Source organism: Ambystoma mexicanum, chromosome 14 (assembly GCF_040938575.1).
Source record: "Ambystoma mexicanum isolate Mex_15411 chromosome 14, UKY_AmexF1_1, whole genome shotgun sequence".
In the NCBI taxonomy this organism is placed as follows: Eukaryota; Metazoa; Chordata; class Amphibia; order Caudata; family Ambystomatidae; genus Ambystoma; species Ambystoma mexicanum.
The window spans coordinates 367,142,528-367,162,006 of NC_090940.1; positions in this window are offsets into that span (position 1 = coordinate 367,142,528).

Here is a 19,479-nt window from a genome sequence, read left to right on the forward strand (position 1 = left end):
CTGGGCAGTGCTTGGGTCCTTGGGGTGTCCTGGGGAGATCCTGCAGGCTTTGGTCGACCTTCACACGGATAACGAGGCCTGTGTACGTAGTGGGCCGGGTGGGCATTGTACAGCTTGTTTCCGGGTGGGTTGCGGCGTAAGGCAGGGGTGTGTGCTCGCTCCCATCTGTTTCTGCCTCTATATCAATGGTCTCTCGCGGGACCTCATTGATGTAAGGGCAGACTTTCTGGTTTTGGGGGGAAGGGGTTTTCCGGTCCTGGCTTATGCGGACCATACAGTCCTAATAGCCAGAACACCAAGGGCACTACAGGTCTTGATCGATGCCTATGCAACCTTTATGAACAATCTGGGCCTAAAAATCAACACTAAAAAGTCAGCGGTTATGGCATGTGTTGGAAGGAAACGTTCAGCACCAATGAAACCCATGCTATGCGTTGGGGAAACAATCCCTAGAGTTAAGGTGTTCGACTACCTCGGGATTAGTTTCTCAGAGGCCCTCAATGGAAGGGCACATGTGGCAAAGCAATCGGCAAAAATGAGCCAACAGATAGGTGGACTCTTTAGATTTGCGTCAAAAAGTAGAGCCCAGCCTCTTGACGTGATCCTGAAAATTTATGGTGCACAAACTTTGGCAACCACCCTGTATGGTGCAGCCATTTGGGGTTTCCAAAACGCGGCTGAAATCCAAGGTAAAGAAAACAAATTTTTAAAAAACCTGCTGGGGCTACCGACCAGCGCCCCCAGAATAGCTATTCACAGAGAACTGGGGGCAGAGTTCTGGGAGGATCAGTGGGCGATGGCACCTTTACTTTTTTGGATTCGGCTGTGGGTTAATGAACACGCAACTCTGTGCCATTTTATCTTACGTACTGTGTTGGGCAGATCAGGATGGAAAAAAATCCCATGGTTAGCCTATGTCTCTACTAAACTGGGGGAAGTTAACCTAAGTGCCCTGTTTCCGCCTGAATCTTTAATCACTAAGCCTGAGGGGGCAGCCTACAAGGTTAAACTGGGAGAAATTGTAGCTAGGAAAAAAACTCTCCTGGGATATACTCAGAAATGTGATTTTTTTCACTCTAGCATCAGCAATCTCTCTGGAATCCAACCATATTTGATTAGGAGCACTCTTAAAACAGATAGGTGGCTGATTACGAGGGCCCGCTTTGATTGTCTTCGGCTACAGGGAAACACGTGCAACTGGAAAAGTTTTCCCAGTGATGCCGGCTGCCCAGTCTGTGGCCACAAGCGTGAGGACCTTTTGCATGTGCTGCTTTTTTGCATAGGTTATGCGGGCATCCGCAGAATGACCCTGGTCCCCGCCCTCAAGAAAACGGAGATTCGTTCACACAAGGTCACACTTGAGTTTCTTCTGAGTGCCGAGTCAGTTTTTACATCTTGGGCTCTGTTGACCTTTTTAAAAAGAGCGATGTATTTTAGAAAGAACTTATTAAATCTGCAAGGGGGGGTAGTTAGTGCTACTAATTTTTACAATGAACTGTGTATGGGGAAAAGTGGTTGAGTCTTGTTTTATGCTTGATTATAATGTATAACTTTTAAATATCCCCTCCCGATCGGCAAGTAAGTGCCAGTTATTTTTTTTTATTATTGTAGATTGTGACCTGTAATTTTCGGTATCTACTTTTATCTGTCATTTATATAATTGGTGTCTTTGTAATGTTGAAAACGTGTAATTTATCTCTTTTTGTCGTTTAATGGAATTTTTTATACTTCCGAATAAACTTGTTTGATTGATTGAATACCAGGTGATGCCTTTCGGGTTGTGCAATGCACCAGCAGCCTTCCAAAACTTCATGAACAACGTCCTTCGTGAACTCATTGACATTTGTGTTGTCGTATATATCGATGATATTCTAGTATACTCCTCTTCAGAATCCGACCATGTGAAGCACATCCGAGCAGTCCTTGAGAAATTGCACCAGCACAAACTATATGCAAAACTGGAAAAATGAGTTTTTTATGCCACAGAAGTTGAATTCCTTGGGTTTATCCTGACCCCAAGAGGAGTCCGAATGGACTCACGAAAGGTGGACGCAATTCTTAAGTGGCCATCACCAAGTTCAGTTAAAGGAGTACAAAGCATGCGCGGCTTTGCCAATTTCTACCGCAGATTCATCCTGGATTTATCACATGTTGTACATCCCATCACAGCACTCTTGCGAAAAAATAAACGCTTTATGTGGACTGAAGAAGCTGAAAATGCCTTCCAAGAGCTGAAAGCGAAATTCACGTCTGCACCTGTATTAAAGCACCCGCGCCCTGAACTTCCATACATAGTGGAAACTGATGCATCCAGTATAGCCATGGGAGCTGTCCTGTCTCAAAAGGACCCTGAAACTGGCCAGCTTCACCCAGTAGGATTTTGGTCCAGAATGTTCTCGGCACCCGAGTTAAATTATGCGGTTACCGACAAGGAGTTATTAGCCATTAAATCCGCCTTCAAGGCTTGGAGGCACTATCTTCTCGGTGCCAGGCATACCATTACTGTGATCACCGATCACCGGAACTTACAGTATTTAAAGACCGCCAAGGCCCAATCGTCATGCCAACTCCGATGGGCATTGTTCTTTGCCGAGTTCGATTTCGTGATAACCTATCGACTAGGTTGTAAGAATGGTAAAGCAGACGCCTTATCCCGAATAGGGATGGGAGAGGCAGAAGCGAACCCAGAACCAGTACCTATAATTTACGAACAAAGGATTCTTGGCATGACTACTCTACAGACTCTAGAGGACATTCAAGTAAAGATCCAGAAACTCTTTGATCCTACAGCCCTGCAGGACTGGGTAAAGAAAGGCCCGGACTACTCTGTCACCAATGACCTGCCTTATTACCAAGGGCGGCTATTTCTGCCACACAAGGAACTACAAGAGCTACTCATTTCCCGTTATCTTGATACCCTAATGGAGGGGCACCCAGGTATTGCAAAAACTGAAGCTAAAATTAAGAGACAATTCTGTGGCCCACCTGGGACAAGGATATTAAATCATTTGTGATGTCTTGTGGCATTTGCGCCCAAAATAAAAGTCTAAAGAAAAAAACAGCTGGACTCTTACAACCTTTAGACATTCCGCCTACACCATGGCACACCTTATCGTTAGACTTTATTACTGATCTACCCCCATGCAATGGATTTAACACCATTCTAGTTATTGTGGATCTTTTTTCCAAGATGGCCCACTTTATTCCTTTAAAGGGATTACCTTCAGCTTCAATCCTGGCCAAGGAGTTCCTCGAAAACATTGTTCGCATACACGAATTTCCGTCCGTATTGGTCTCTGACCGGGGCAGTCAATTAATTTCACATTTTTGGAAAAAATGTTGTCAATTGACGCAAATCGATGTGAGGTTATCGACCAGTCACCACCCCCAAACCGACGGTCAAACGGAGAGGACCAACCAGAATCTCGAACAATACCTGCGTTGTATGTTACATCAGACTGAGAGTAATTGGAAAGACATTCTTTGGATCACCGAATATGCATACAATAATTCAGTACATTCTGGATATGGACAAAGCCCCTTTTATACCTTATATGGGCACCATCCTCGAACCTCAGACCTTGACTCACCCCAACACTTAGAAATGCCCGCAGTGGACCATCTGCACGCTTCGATTACACAAGCTTTTAAGGAAGCAACTGCACATTTAAAACAGGCGAAAGAAAAATACAAGAAAGATGCTGATCGGCATAGAAGTGGTACTCCACAATACCAGATAGGGGACCAAGTATGGTTAGCCACAAAACATATACCTCTAAAGGGAACACGGACCTTTAACCCCAGATATTTGGGACCTTACTCTATTAAGGCCATTATCAACCCGGTGGCTGTCAAGTTGGACTTACCTGCTAATATGCGAATTCACCCCGTCTTTCATGTGTCACTTTTGAAGCCAGTGCAACCAGGGACAAGACTAACCAAGCCACCAGACCCCATCCTTGTAGACGGGGAACCCGAATTTGAAGTGAAGAACATCCTGAACTCCAAGCTGATAAAGTCAAAACTTTTTTATTTAATCGACTGGAAAGGTTACGGACCACAGGAAAGGTCATGGGAATCTACTGACCACGTTCATGCACCCCCATTGGTGAAATAATTCCACCAAAATTTCCCAGACAAACCGAAACCACAGGGAGGAACGACTTTAGGAGGGGCTTGGGTGGGAGTGCTGTCATGATGCCTACCCCCAGGGACCCAGACCAAGTCCAGCAACCCCGGAAGCAGGCATCAAGTTATTCCAAGGAAGCCCAACAACCCCTGCTAGGGGCTATTTGGGTGCAGTCCTGGCGTCTATGGCGCCAGGCTCATATGGAGAGTCAGTCCTGGTGCCATAGGCACCAGGCTCATGGATCAAACCTTACCTGATGCAGACCATGCTGCAAACTTACCTGATGCAGATCATGCTGCAAGAGCTCCAAGCCAAAAGAGGCTTGGAAGGGACTACTTTACCTAGGGACTAGTTTTTACTCGGGTGGGGCTGGGGAGGAATACTTACCTGGGACTACTTTGGAGGCTATTTAAACCACGCCCGAAGAGCAGCACACGCTTTGCGTTATTCTGCATCCAGCAGCGTAACGCTCACCGTGCCTGCAAGTCTGCATCCAGTCTTCTGCCACGCCCGCCTCGAGTCTGGAGCTCCTAGAAAAAGGGAGAAAGAAGGAGAAAAGGTTAGAACAAGAGCAATACCTTTGATCCTTACCTGAATTCCCGATCCATCGCGCCTTCGAGCTGGAAGAAAGAAGTTGTTTTATGCGCGTCGCCTCGCCTGCTGCGGCGCTGCGATGAACTCACCGGCCTTCGCAGCATCTTCACATTCCACCGCATCCTTCTGCATGTTCCCGCCGCAGTCCGGCACCTAGGGGGAAGACAAGAACAGCAAGGTGAGCCAAGGGTTATACACAGACTTACCTGATTTTAGCACCGGGGGTACTATTCCTCTTCACGGTCGGTGCAGCTTCCACTGCATCCTCACCGAACCCCGGCCCCTAAGGGGAAACAAAAGGACAGCAAGGTGAAACAAAGGGACAAACAAGGGGAAACCTCCTCACCACAATAGACTTACCTGATTTTACCTTCGGAGGCATTATTCCCTGAGACTTCATACTTTCTCTCAGCGCCTGAATAAGGGAGAAAGCAACAGGTTACATATGGACATTATTTTATCGAACTGTGTTGGATAATACAAATCCTTACCTGAATATTACCGGTTGCCATGAGGAACTCTTTGCTAGGGTCAAGCTGCAACCTGCAAAGAATCGGACAGAGTGAAAGTCAGACATTTGAACTCTAACAAACTACATACTTACGGGCGTCTTGCCGGGAATCTCAAGTGTATATTGTTCTGGAACTCAGCAATTCCTTCGAGCCAGTGAAGCAACTGGTTATCTACGCGCCCCTGCGCTCAATGCAGGATGGAGAGCTCATCTTTCCAAACCATCAGGTGAGACTATAAGAGGGGACATCAAAGGTGATCAGTGGGGAGAACAGCGGGAGCGGGGGGGGGTTAACGCTCAACTCCACGGGTGGTCAATTCCCTTTCTCCATTTGCAGAAGAATATTCCTACGGGCCAAGCAAACAAAGCTAGGTGGGCCAGTCCAGTCAGTCATCTTGGCACTACGCGTCACATTGGTGGAGACCGCAGCTGTCCAGTTCAGATCGACGTCCCTGTGGGAGCCAGGTGTGCATAACATCCTGAAGGTCCTCTTTCCCATGTCCAACTCCATATTCACAGAACAAACATTTTTGAAAGTGGGCATGACCAAGCTGTGGTTTTAAACAATACTGACTATAGATCTATTGGTACTCAAGCTGATTTGATCGGATATATGCCTAGTGGCAAGGCAAAGACAGTAATGTCACAATCGAGTGAGCCATGGATGATTCCATCTTAACCATCCATGAGGACCCAGAAGGCTTGGTAAATAGCCCTGAGCACTCCCCTCAGCCAAAGAGGGCTTCATGTAAAGAAAGAGATGAGGCAATTGTAATTGTTCAAAAAAGAAATAGGCCTAAGAACAAATGTAAGGTAATGCCACAAAAAAGGGGTAAAAATAAAAACAACTGGGTGAGGCAGGCACTGGCTTCCTCATCTGTGGAGAAGGTGTTATGTGTGTAATCTTCCTCATGTTTCCACTTAATTGAAGAGGAAGAGTGTGAGGGACTGAATCAAGACCAAAACAGCAGCAAAACAAACAGCAAAAAAGTTGGTAGAGTGGTTCAATTAGCTTGAACCATGGTTGTACCAGGGAAATATGTAAAAAAGGACATTAAGGTTGATCCAGTACCCAACAGGGTTACTTTTGAACAGTGTATTCAGCATGACATTCTAGTGAATGTAGAAGATTTGGAAAAATCATCAGTGGGGTTTCACACCCACCCACGACGCAGTACACGATAACCAGATGAGGGATACTCTTAGAGATGGTACAGCAAGCTTGAAGGATATTTTATGTCATCCTAAACTGAAATCTAAGAGGATTCAAATCAGTGATCCATATACCTCACCACAGAGTCCCTTTTTGAATAGATCCAACGTTCTGGAACTCATTCATCAAATAGCTGACTTAAAAGCTATTGGGACCCACTACATAACTGGGGTAGAGGTGCCTAAATCGGTATATGATCTATAATGGGCCATTGTACACTTAGTTTCCCCTATTGTTACTGAAAGCATATTATCATATGCTACACAGTTTAGGGACTCTCTCTCTCCCTCTCATCCTCCCTCCACCTGTGCTCTTCCTCTGGCCCTTCTGTGGCCACCCCAGCCCCTCCTTCTCTGCCTTTCCCCTGTTCTCCCCAGACAAGGTTTCTAGACAAGTCCGATCTATGAAAGTCTTGTCAAAACAGATTCTCCCCTATTCCTCTAAAACCATCAAGGACCACATTGACACCCTGGCTCCTGCTTTGGCTGACTTCTGCAACCACTCATTCACCACTGGAGTCTTCCCTTCCCCCTTGAAACACTCCCTTGTGCACCCTCTTCTTAAGAAACCCCCAGCCGACCCCTCCTGCCCTGCTAATTACCGCCCAATCTCCATCACTCCTTTTCTGGGCAACCTCCTGGAAAAGCTGGCTATCTCCCAGCTTAATCTTCACATTGAATCTGTTGGTTGTCTCCATGACCATCAGTCCGGTGTCAGAGCTGCCAGAAGCACATAAACTGCTCTACTGAACACCCATGAAGACCTGCTCTCTAACCTTTACTACAACCCCCCCTGTGTCTTCATCTTACTTGATCTCTCTTCTGCCTTTGACAGGGTCAACCATGCCATCCTGATAAACCATCTTCGTGATAACCTTGGTATCACCGATCAGGCCCTGGCCTGGCTGACCTCTTTCCTCTCTGATCGACCCTCCCAGATCCAACTTGGGTCCTTCCTCTCCTCTATCTCTATCTTTACCTGTGGTGTTCCCCAGGGGTCTAACCTCTCTTCATGGCTGTTCAACCAATGCTTGGCACTTCTTGTCCACTGCATTTTCGCTCTCTGTCCCAACTTTCAGTGCTATGCGCAGAATACTCAGCTCATTTTCAGGCTCCCTTCCACCACTTCTCCTTATCTCATCTCTGACTGTCTTTCCGCTATCCAGGAGTGGTGTGCTACCAATGATGTCTGCCTTAATGCCAGTAAGACTGAGATTCTCCTCATCGGCACACCTGCTCCCTCCTTTCCCATCACTCTCTGGCTAGCCTCTTTGGGCCCTTTTCCTTCTCCCACCTGTGTGGCTAAAAACCTCTGTGTCATCTTCGACTCCACACTCTCCTTCTCTCCTCACATCTCTGACGTCTCTAAGAAGTCACACTACCAGCTACACCTCCTCAGAGTTATTCTTCCTTTCGTCTCCCTCCCCTAGAAGCTCACTGTCTCCGGAGCTATGGTTCTCTCTAGGCTGGACTACTGAAACAGCCTCTTTCTAAATCTGCCTGCTTCTACTCTCCACTCTCTGCAACTCATCCAGAACAGGACTGCAAGACTTCTCCTTGGCCTCAAGCCCAGGGATCGGTTCTCCCTAGGACTGAAATCTCTGCACTGGCTCTCAGTGGCTGTGAGGATTAAGTTCCAAACCCTCTGTATTGTCCACAAGGTCTTCTGGGTGCTGGGGCCTTAACAACTTCTGCTCTCACTTTTTAAATATCTTCCTTCTCAAGTTCTTTGCTCATCCGCCTCCAACTCCCTCAGGGTGAGTCGCTTCTCCAAGCAAAGAGTTGGTGTTATATCTCTTTCTTCGGCTGGGGCCTCCCTCTGGACCAGCCTCCCTGAAACTTGAGGAGAACCATCTCTGGTTCCGGAAGTACCTCAAGACCTTCCTCTTTGCTTCTGCTTTCTCTCCTCCTCTTCCCTGCTGAACTCCTGACTGAAACTGTACTGGTCATCTGGCTACCCTCTGATCTCAGGCCCAGTTCCCCTCCCCCACCAGCTGCACACCTGCACTGCCTCCCTGGCAACCCCTGCACTTGGGAGCTGTTTCCTACAGTCCCCCCAGCTCTTCACAATTGATGTCTGAACTTACCGCTGCACTTGCCACTAGCTGGCCGCATTTCTTACCTATTATTATTTTATTTATTTTATTTATTTATGACTATTGATCCTATGTACTGCACTGCCCTCTCTCCCCCCACACACTTGCACTTTCCCCCTCCCCCTACACTTGCGCAATCTCAATATCACCTGGCCTAGTAAGATCATTATCTCTGTCTTCCCTCTGCCCCCCCTTGCCTTGTCTATAGGCGTGTTATAAATGCCATATCATATCAAGCTATTGACTGATGTAATGACGGGGAGGAGGGCAGCCTAAGAATTATTTCATAGAGGTTTTCATTCTTTTGTATCGAATAGCATTTGGATGGCTTTCTTGTTGGAGGCTGATATTTTTGCTCTGCAAGAAACATGTATGATGGGTGAATATAAATTGGATGCTTCCAGATTATCCAACTAAAAGATAGCTGCCATAATGCTGGGAGGCCTTCGGGGGACTCAGTTTGGGAGTGTTATCAGATTTGTCTTTAACACCTTATGTCCTTACCCCACCGTCTATTAATATACTGGCAGGAATACTAGAATGTAAAATTGACGAGTACCTACAAAAAATCTTGATCATCAATGTATACAATCCTCCAAATAAATTCTCCTCACCTCAGATCTTTTCTGATCTGAAGAGAGTACTGGAGGAATGGTCTAAAGATAACATAGGTTGACTATACCTGATTGGAGGTGATCTTAATTATGCAAGATTTCATCAAAAAGATGTGAACTTGTGTCGATTTAGAAAAGTAGGCACCCCTCGATCATAAGGTTATGTATTATGTTGGCCGAAGACCAACCGTCTCATGCATTCAGTATTTGTGATATATAACCATAAGCTTGACTAAAGTGCAGCCATTTTAAGGTGACTGAAATCGCCATTTTGTTTTCTCTTACGTTTGCTTTTTGCTTTCTCTTAAACTGCTTTGGTGAAATAATATTCTGCTTTACTAGTGCACAATGCAAGGCCAAGGGAGACATGTTGAAACATAACGTAGCAACCAGACAGAAATGCCCGGTCTCCTCCCATGTGCTATCCTTGAAAGAGAGCAGCGAGACATCCTAATCAGCTCGCAGGTTCCAGCGAGTCTCGAAAACACGGTAGAAATGCTAGAAGCGAACATTAAATGACTTGAATTATGCTCTTCTTTGGGCCCCCCTTTCCCGAGCCCTGTATGTAGAGTCCTGGAGAGCGAGTTGACCCCCAGGACCCAAATAGAAACTAGGAGATAGGAAGGCCTGGAATGTGTCTCTCCCCCCACACACAGCTTACTAGCGAGAACAGAAGCATTATGCTCTCTTCAACAAAAACTTATGTCGGCAGACTCATAAAATTTCTAAATAAATGTTTAAGGTGTCATACTCGTCACCATTGTCAATCATCATGCCCAATTCAAAGGAAATATACAAGGGGCGGTATTTGATGTGACACTACTGATTGCAAGATTCTAGTTTTGTATATATGTAACTGTTGTACATTCTTCTCTCTCCTGCATCCCCCGAGGTCTGGTAAAACACACGTTGCGGGGCATGGGACCCAGTTGGCCAACTGAAATTATTTGCTTTGCAATAAACCCTAGATTTTGGGAAAACAACCTCGTGTCTGGCGTATCAGTTCGTGTGCAGTGATTGTGCCTTGTTTCCATACGGGAGGGTCCCTCAGGGGCCCCTTCAAGATGGCGCCCGAACAGGGACCCTCCCCACTTGTTCCATCATGTACGTTGTAAAATAAGGAAGGCGGAGAGAACGGTGAGGAGGGGGACGATCACGCCGGGATCAAGAGGTGTTCGGGGCACCCCTGCGTAAGTGATGAGAGACTCCTTTGCAGAGCTGCACACAACTGATCCCTGTTCGACGTGCAGGGCCAGAGAACAAGGAGGCGAGGGTCCCGAAACGAGGCAGAGTGAGCCAAGATACGCAGACACGACGTCATTGGTTGCATCAATATACGGACTAATTGTGTCTTGGAAGACAACTTGACTAATCAGGTGAGTCGATCCCCGATTCGAGTGAGTCCTGATATTGGTTGAGAGTTGATTTTGCAAAATCAAACACCCAGTGTAAGGTTGATTAGCCAAGGGTAAGGTTAAAACATGCCTGGGGTATTGTCCACGTTAGTAGGATTTTTCCGCTGCGGTGGACAATCTTTGGAAACTGGCCAGGTCGCGCCACCGGTGGGAACGCCGGCGTATGATATGTATGTGAAATATGGTGTGGGAGCGATAATGTTTTGTGAGATTTGGCATAGGCAAACCAGAAATGAGGAAGACCTTCAGTGGCCGAATCATGGGAGTTTTGAGACGAATAGGATAGGTAATTTGGAAAAGGTGTTAATGAAAAAGAAAACACGCCCTGCAGCATTTGATATCCTTAGGGACAGGAGGAGGGAAGCTATGCTTCGTTGGAGAAGCAGAGAGAAACATGCACGTAGGCATAAATCGAAAGCAGAGAGAGCAGAAGAGAAGGCGGAGGAAGAGTGGACTGCTAGTTTGAGAAAGTCAAATAGACGCGACCAGCTGAGTATAGAAAAAATATATCCATAAAGAGAATTGCATGCATCAGATGAATTGATAGAAAAAATATTAACAGATACAAAGCAAGGCCCGAGGCAAGAAACTCAAAAGATCACGTCAGTAACTGTTACTCAGCCCCCTCCTGTTGCTCAGCCCCTCCCAACTGTTCAAATCCTAGCACAGCCACAAACTGCACACGCAGCGCTTCCTGTTAGCCAATCAACACCGCAACAGATACTGCACGTTCCCATTGTCCCATCTGCACCTCCCTCCCTAGAGATAGTTTCTGTCCCATCTGCCTTCCTGTAATTGAACTTGAAGTTGTTGAAACAAGAGAAAGGGCCGGACAAGGTGGATGCGCGAGAGTAACCCGTAGCGCGATTACCAAGGAGAGAAGACGGGAGTTGCAAGAACAGGCAGAGATGTATATAAAAGGGAACGATGGGACGTCAGCATTGGCCTCGATGTATGATTTCAGAAGGAGCAATGAAAGACAGGTAGTGTTGGAATGCATGGGTGAATATTTAGTGGCTAGATGGAAACAGTTAATTGGGAGGTTACCGCACCAATGATTGTTAGACCTGAATGCATTAGCACGTTGTAGAGATAGGGATGAAGAAATAAGGGAACATGTAGACAGACTGTTTGAACTTAAGAGTGATCTTGATAATGAATATGCTGAAATGTTTGCTACGCCTGGGTATAGGAGTAGAGATATTAGAAGAGACAGGAAGGAAGCGGTAGAGCCATATATACAGCAGCGATATTTACCAGTGTCAACACAGACAGGCGATAAACTAAAAGTATGTATACGAGAGGGGCTAAGATGGATGACAGACCCTAGTATTCCCGCTATGGAAATACACGAGATATTTGATGAATACCCCTTGCCCATGAAAAGAAAAGCACTACAGGCGATGGCTGAACATTTGATAAATAAAGATATAACTGACAAGAAAGCCAGCCCCTCCGAAATAATGGCAGTATATAAGAGAGCACTAGAACGTGGAATGGGGGAAACAGCCTTATCACTTGACTTGGGAATATTACTGCATAAGAGAGAAGGGGGAGGGACAGTGAGTGCGGTATTTCCCATGAGAGAAGTCCCACCTACCTTTGTGCCAAAAGTAGAGACTCCTGCAGTAGGGAACATAGCAGCGCATGTAACGGAAGCACATTATACAGCACAATATGTGCACATCCCCTTTTCCAGACAAGAAGTGAACAACATAAAACAGACAATTCCCAATATAAGAAAGAATCCAGCAGGATTTTATATAAAGAAGTAGAGTCCTGCCTGCAATCATCCGTGCTCACCATGGGTGACATAGATTTAATATTCTCAGTAATCCTGCCAACAGACATATGGAAGCAAATAAGAAAGGTGGATGATATAACGGCCCTTGGTGCCACATGGGCGGATTTAATACTGGAGGATGGGAATAAGGAAGTAGGGGGAAAGCCGGGGCCCAACATGGTAGCACTACCAGCACAAATAATACAGAAATTGAAAGGAATTGTTCCAGATTTTAGTGGACAGGGTGTAAGCACAGAAGCGGGGAAAAGACTATTTGTCGATAAGTATATGAGAGGGTTAATCCTTCCAATTCAAAACTTAATAATGACATCAGAAAGTGCATGGCAAGCAAAAACGTTGGGCGAAGTATTACACATGGCCCAATACTATGAGAATAGAGTAAATGCAGAGAAAGAGAAAGAAGTGAAGGATAGGGCGAACTTGAAAACGAGGGTGCTACTCCAGCAAGTAGCGGGACACAATAGAGGGAGAGGGAATGCACAAGGCAGAGGTAATTCGAATATGCATGGAGGGTCTCTGGGAATAAATCAATGTGCGTATTGCAGGGAGGAAGGACACTGGTGAGCGCAATGTCCACGCTTACAAAATAGAAATGGGAATGGCCAGAGAAGACATCATAGGGGGCATCCAGGAGCGAATGGGCATAATAGAAATAATATGCAGCAGCACCAAAATAGTCAAGGGAATGGTGCCTAAAATCAGACCCAGGCACAGAATCAAACCTCTACACAGAATCAGAGCCAGCAGAGCATGCAAAATGGGAATAGAGGAAGGAGCAGAAACATTTTTGATACTCATTCGAATGCGTACTATTATAACAGCAGCGACTACACATCGGATGATGTGTTGTTTCCCCAATAGGATAGTCCAAGACAGGGGTTGGAACCAGTGTCTATTCCCGTGAATCAGAAAGGACCCTACATAGAAATGAAAATCGGGAATAATGAGCACAGCTTCCTTGTGGATACGGGGGCACAGAAGTGTTCAATAGACCATCACTTGGTTCCAGATATACCACTGTCAGGGCATACAAATATTTCAGTAGGGTTCGCAGGCACCCCAGTAATCAATCCAGAGTCCCAACCAGTACCAGTAAGATTAGGTCCATTCACTAAATACTGTCAATTTCTCTTAACAGAAAACTTCGGGGAAAATTTGTTAGGTTTAAACCTGTTGAAAAAACTGAGTGCAGTTATTCGCTGTACAGCAGATGGAGTATTTTTCACTATTTCACCACAGAATATACCAGTATCAGAATTTTTGTCTAAACCTTTGCCAGGAGAAGTGAGTGAAATGCCAACGTGTATATGGGCGGTAAATGATAATGATGTGGGATGTTTGAAGATAGAGCCAGTGAAAATTACACTAAAAGAGGGAGTAACGTTGCTGCGTATTCCACAGTACAAAATTTCAGCAGAAGGAGAGAAAGGATTGAAGAGTATTGTGTCTGATTTGGTAAAATTGGGGGTGATTGAAAAGATTACAGGCAGTACGTGTAACAGTCCCGTTCTTCCGGTGTATAAGAAAGGAGGTAATGAGGTACCATATTGTTTCATAATTGATCTGCGTGCACTAAACAAGGTAGTAGATCCTCAATTTCCATTGGTCCCAGATGTTACCACAATTTTGACAATGATTCCAGCCTCGGCAGAATATTTTAGTGTTACTGATTTGAAGAATGCTTTTTTCAGCATTCCAGTACACAAGGACAGTAGATATCTGTTTACTTTCACATTAGGAGGGCGATCATTCACCTTCACGCGTATTCCCCAAGGCTACACAGAGAGTCCAAGCATCTATAGCAGAGCATTGAAAGAACAACTAGATATGCTAGAGTTACCAACAGGTTGCGTATTGTTGCAATATATAGATGGCTTGTTGATTGCCGCAGATACAGAGGAGATTTGTAAAAAGAGCACGATTTTACTATTAACACACTTAGCAGCGCAGGGCCACAAAGCGAGCTTAAAAAAAATTCAGTATTGTAGAAAGGAAGTGGCTTATTTGGGTTACTTACTTTCGAGAGAAGGGAGAAGACTAACGCCAGAGAGGATAGAAAGCATTTCTGTTATGCCTATTCCAAAAACACAGTAAGGAGTCACAGCCATAATAGGCATGGCTTCCTATTGTCGGCAATGGAATGTAGATTTCGCCCTAATTTTAAAACCATTGGTGGAGTTGACAAAGAAGGATGTTGTGATGCCTTTGCAGTGGAATGAAGACTGTCAGAGAGCATTTGACTTGCTCAAAACTGCATTGTGTTCTGCTCCAGTTTTGGGCACACCAAATTATGAAAAAATGTTCAGATTGTTTGTGCATGAGAATGACGCTGCACATTGGCAGTTTTAACACAGGAACAAGGTGGAAGAAATAGGCCGTGCGGCTATTTTTCTTCTGCGCTGGACCCTGTAGCACGCGCATTACCACAATGTTTGCAAGCTGTTGCAGTGGCTGCTGCGTCAGTGAAACAAACGGAAAGGATGGTATTGGGGCACACCTTAATTTTGATGGTGTCACATGCCATAGACGTTCTATTAAATAGAACACAGACGCAACACCTCACCTCTGCTAGATTGACTAGATATGAAATTGTCCTGTTCGCGCCACACATCCAAATTATGAGGTGTGGCGCTTTGAATCCTGCAGAATTAATGCCACTGCCCACGGAAGAATTTGGTGACAACGAATCACCTCCCCATCATTGTTTAATGGTTACTGAGGAGGAAACGAAGGGAAGAATTGATTTAACAGACACCGCACAAAAAGAGCAAGATGGAGGGTTATTTTGTGACGCTCCAGTTTTAAACTACCTGATGGCACGTCAACTGCTGCCTATGCCATCACCACATTAAAAAGTAATGTGGAGAGTAAAAGAATCCCTTACAACTCTGCACAAGCAGCAGAGATAATAGCATTAACCAGAGCGTGTGAGATTTCTGAGAATCTGAGTGTAAACATATATACTAACAGTCAGTACGCCTTTGGCGTGGTTCATAACTTTGGCTGACTTTGGGCTGAGAGAGGTTTCCTAAGGGGGGCAGGATCCAACATGGCCCTTTGATTGTACGATTGCTGTCTGCACTTACGTGTCCAAAGCACCTAACAATAGTGAAATCCGAGGCGCATTAAAAAGTAACATGTAAAGTGGGAGAGAGAAACGCATTTGCAGACAGGATTGCAAAGCAAACGGCCACTGATTTGAGTACCAAAATGTTAACAGTACAGTCTGAAGAAGTGCCCTGCATGATAGAGAATGGAATGGCCTCTGTCAAAGAGATGCAGGCAGAAACCACTGCTGATGAAATCCAAAGGTGGGCGGAGGGCTCTGCAGAATTAGATTTAGAAGGTTGCTGGGTGGACAAGGGAACTAGAAACTGGATGCTGCCCAATTCCTATGTAACTGCAATGGTCACGATGGCCCAAAGCCCTACTCATATTTGTGCCAAAAAAATAATCCAGCACCCAGCCACTGTATGGGAGAATGCACACAAAGAAAAATGCCGAGAGGTTGGTCCAGAATTGTATCACTTGTCTACAACATAATGTAGGGAAGGGAACAGTGACTCCAACAGGCAGTTTTGGGCCTCCCTCTATGCCTTTTGAGGTAATCCATTTTGATTCCATAGAAATGGAGAGATGCCGAAACTTGAAGTATGTCCAAGTGGTCATATATGCATTTAGCAAATGGGTGGAAGCATATCCATTGAAAGACTGCACTGCCATGAGCACGGCGAAAGTAATGTTAAAGGAGTATTTCTCCCATTTTGGCTTGCCCCGGGTCATATGGTCAGATAATGGTCCACATTTTGTGGGCGCAGGGATAATACAGATTTGGGCAGGTCTCCAGATCGATAAGCGATTCCATTGTTCGAGACAGCCGATGTCGGCCGGTCTTATTGAACGCCACAACGGTATCTTGAAATCTAAGATCAGCAAGATATGCGCAGGAAGCAAGTTAAGTTGGATAGATGCGTTACCAATAGCGCTACTGTGCATGCGAACATATGTGCAGGCAAGAACTGGGCTCTCCCCATATGAAATAGCCATGGGGAGACCGGCGAATGTTTGGTGTGCACCTCAGCCGAAAAGGCTGAGGGAGATTGAATACCCTGTGCTCAGCATTTATTGTAATCTCTTGATTCAAAAATTACATTTGATTCATCAGCAGGTGCAGGAGGCATTACCGATCAGATACACTGGCCCGGGACACGCACTGGAGCCAGGAGACTGGGTGCTAGTTAAAAATTTTGATCGAAAAACATCACTTGCACCCAGGGGGCGTGGCCCCTATTTGATACTCCTGACAACGCAGACGGCCATTCGTGTGGATGGACAAAAAGCGTGGATACACGCAACCCACGCCAAGAAAGTCCCGTCACCATCTGAAAAACTGTTCGATCGAGGCGACCAGAAAGAAGCAGTGGTTCCAAAAACAAAAGACACGGTTGCAAGTTCTTTGCCACAAAATCTGCCTGATCCTGAAAGAAAGCCTGAAAAGATTGCTGTAAAAGAGGAAGGGCAAACAGTGCCCCAACCTTGTCCAGCAGAATCTGCATCACTGCTGGCCGACACAAAACGTGTACCACTCTGGCGCCCACCAACATCTGCCATTGTGCCGCAGCCTGAAATGAAACCTGCATCATCACTGTGACGCCCACCATCATCTGCTATTGCGCCACAGGCTGACTCCGAGCTTGAGTCTGGAAATGCACCAGCACTGTTCATTGACCACACGGTACCAGGAGCAAGGCGGTACAATCTACGACATCGAAAGAAGGAGTGATCAAATCTTCATTTTATTGATCTTTTTTTGCTTCTGTTTCCTATTCTCGGATGAAGTAGGAACTGGAGGCCTAGAGGAGAGCGGCGTGAGGGTTGTGCAAATCAGCAGCCCAACAACGAGACTCCTCGGTGCTAACATAAAATCCATGTGTCCTGAACCCGAGAAAACAAACAGGGCGCACATGGTACAAAGGCAATTGATAACTGCTCTGGAGTTCTTTTGAGCGATGTGCAAATGCACAGAGATCTTGCCTAAAGAATAAGCAATTCAGGCTGCTGAGACCTGGCAGAATAGACTGTCGACATTTATTGAACTCATTGACATTTGGACGAGTGCCAAGAGGAGAGATATCATGACGAAAATCGCTGAGGAAGAAGGACCATGAGAGAAAATGCCAGAACCAGCTTTTGCCCCCTCCTGAACCACTGCTGATAATGAATTAAACCTAGAGACGGAAAGAGTACACAAAAAGAGTAATAGAAACAAATTGTATGCTGATTTTAACAGTAATTATGTGCGTAATGAGTATAATAGCCCCAGTAACGACAGCACTGGTATTATGGTATCTAGAGGAAATGCACCCCTTGGAAATTCTCTTGCCTGTAAGAAATACCTCCACCACTGATTACTTACACTCTATCCCCAATGGAAGAAAGACATAGGGAAGGTTACAGTAACAACACATTATTGCAAATAATGAATATGACACATTCCATTTAAAAAAAAAAATAACTGTTGGGTGTGTGCTCATTTGCCACAGCATGGTGGCAAAGGAATAGGTTGGTACGTACAGCCACTGACATTGAGTTCTGCATGTAGTGCATCTCTGAGTACATTATATCATGGAAATGGAATAAAAGTGAAACGGGTCAATTAGACAGCAGAAACATGAATGAATTTGGGGAAATAATCATGAGACCTATAGTTTGTTCTATATTTCATAGAGCACAAATGATAATGCCAAAAGCTACGCCTAAATCAATGCCACAAGATAGATTGTTCGTGCCAGAAAAATCATCTGTGATTGTATTTCGCATGAGATCAGAAGGAAACAAAGATGCAGTGCCCCCCTCCTATACAGTAAACTATAGCCCACGTTCGGTTCCTTTTTGCTTAAAGAAGACGGGCTCCTATTCAATAGGGACATTCACTAGATGTATGAATACAGTGATTCTTAATAGGGAAGTAGAACCAGTGTATGTAGGTGACCCTGTGTATTTTATATGTGGGGATAAAGCGTAACCCTGGTTACCTAGAAAATGGGGAGGTACATGCTATTTAGGACTTCTGTTCCCAGGAGTGTTTTTCTTAAAAACAGTAGACATAGCCAAACTAGCTAGATTTAGGCCCCGAAGAAGTAATGAAGGAGGATTGATGGTAGAAGACGTAGCAAAATCATTTGTACCATTTTTGGCCCAATCAATAAACTCCTATAATATTCGATGACTATCCAGAATCTTAGAAAAAACAATAAATGTAACAACAGATATATTATACAACATGGCATTAGAGGAGAAAGGGATTAGATTAATGACACTTCAAAACCGAATGGCTCTTGATGTAATCCTGGTTGATCGTGGCGGTGTTTGCAAAATTGTGGGATCAGCATGTTGTGTATTCGTAAACGACTCCTCTCCCACGATTTTCGAAGCAATAAGAAAATTACACGTTTTGAGTTCCGAACTCCATACCCAAGAAGGGGGTTGGGATATAAGTTCCTGGTTTTGGGACTTATTATATTCATGGGGGTGGAAACTATTTGCAATCCTAATAGCAATACTACGAATATTCATGACATGCTGTTGCTGCATAAATTGTCTACCTGTAATATGCACCAAAATGAGTGAAGGATGCGTACAGATGATAGAAAAAAAGAGCACTATTAAACCAAGTACCCATGGGGATGAGGAAACAAAAACAGTTAAAGAATTCATGTCAATCAATATGGATGACAATAAAGAGAAAACTAATAATGCACAAGATTCAGAGTCAGAGTCAGAAACAGAATCAGATACTTGGTCACAAGAGGATGCAATGTACGGATGAGACGTTTGGCATACGGCCAAAAGGAGGGGTTGTCGATCTAGAAAAGTAGACACCCCTCGATCATAAGGTTATGTATTATGCTGGCCGAAGACCAACCGTCTCATGCATTCAGTATTAGAGATATATCCATAAGCTTGACTAAAGTGCGGCCATTTTAAGGTGACTGAAATCGCCATTTTGTTTTCTCTAACGTTTGCTTTTTGCTTTCTGTTAAACTGCTTCGCTGAAATAATATTCTGCTTTACTAGTGCACAATGCAAGGCCAAGGGAGACAT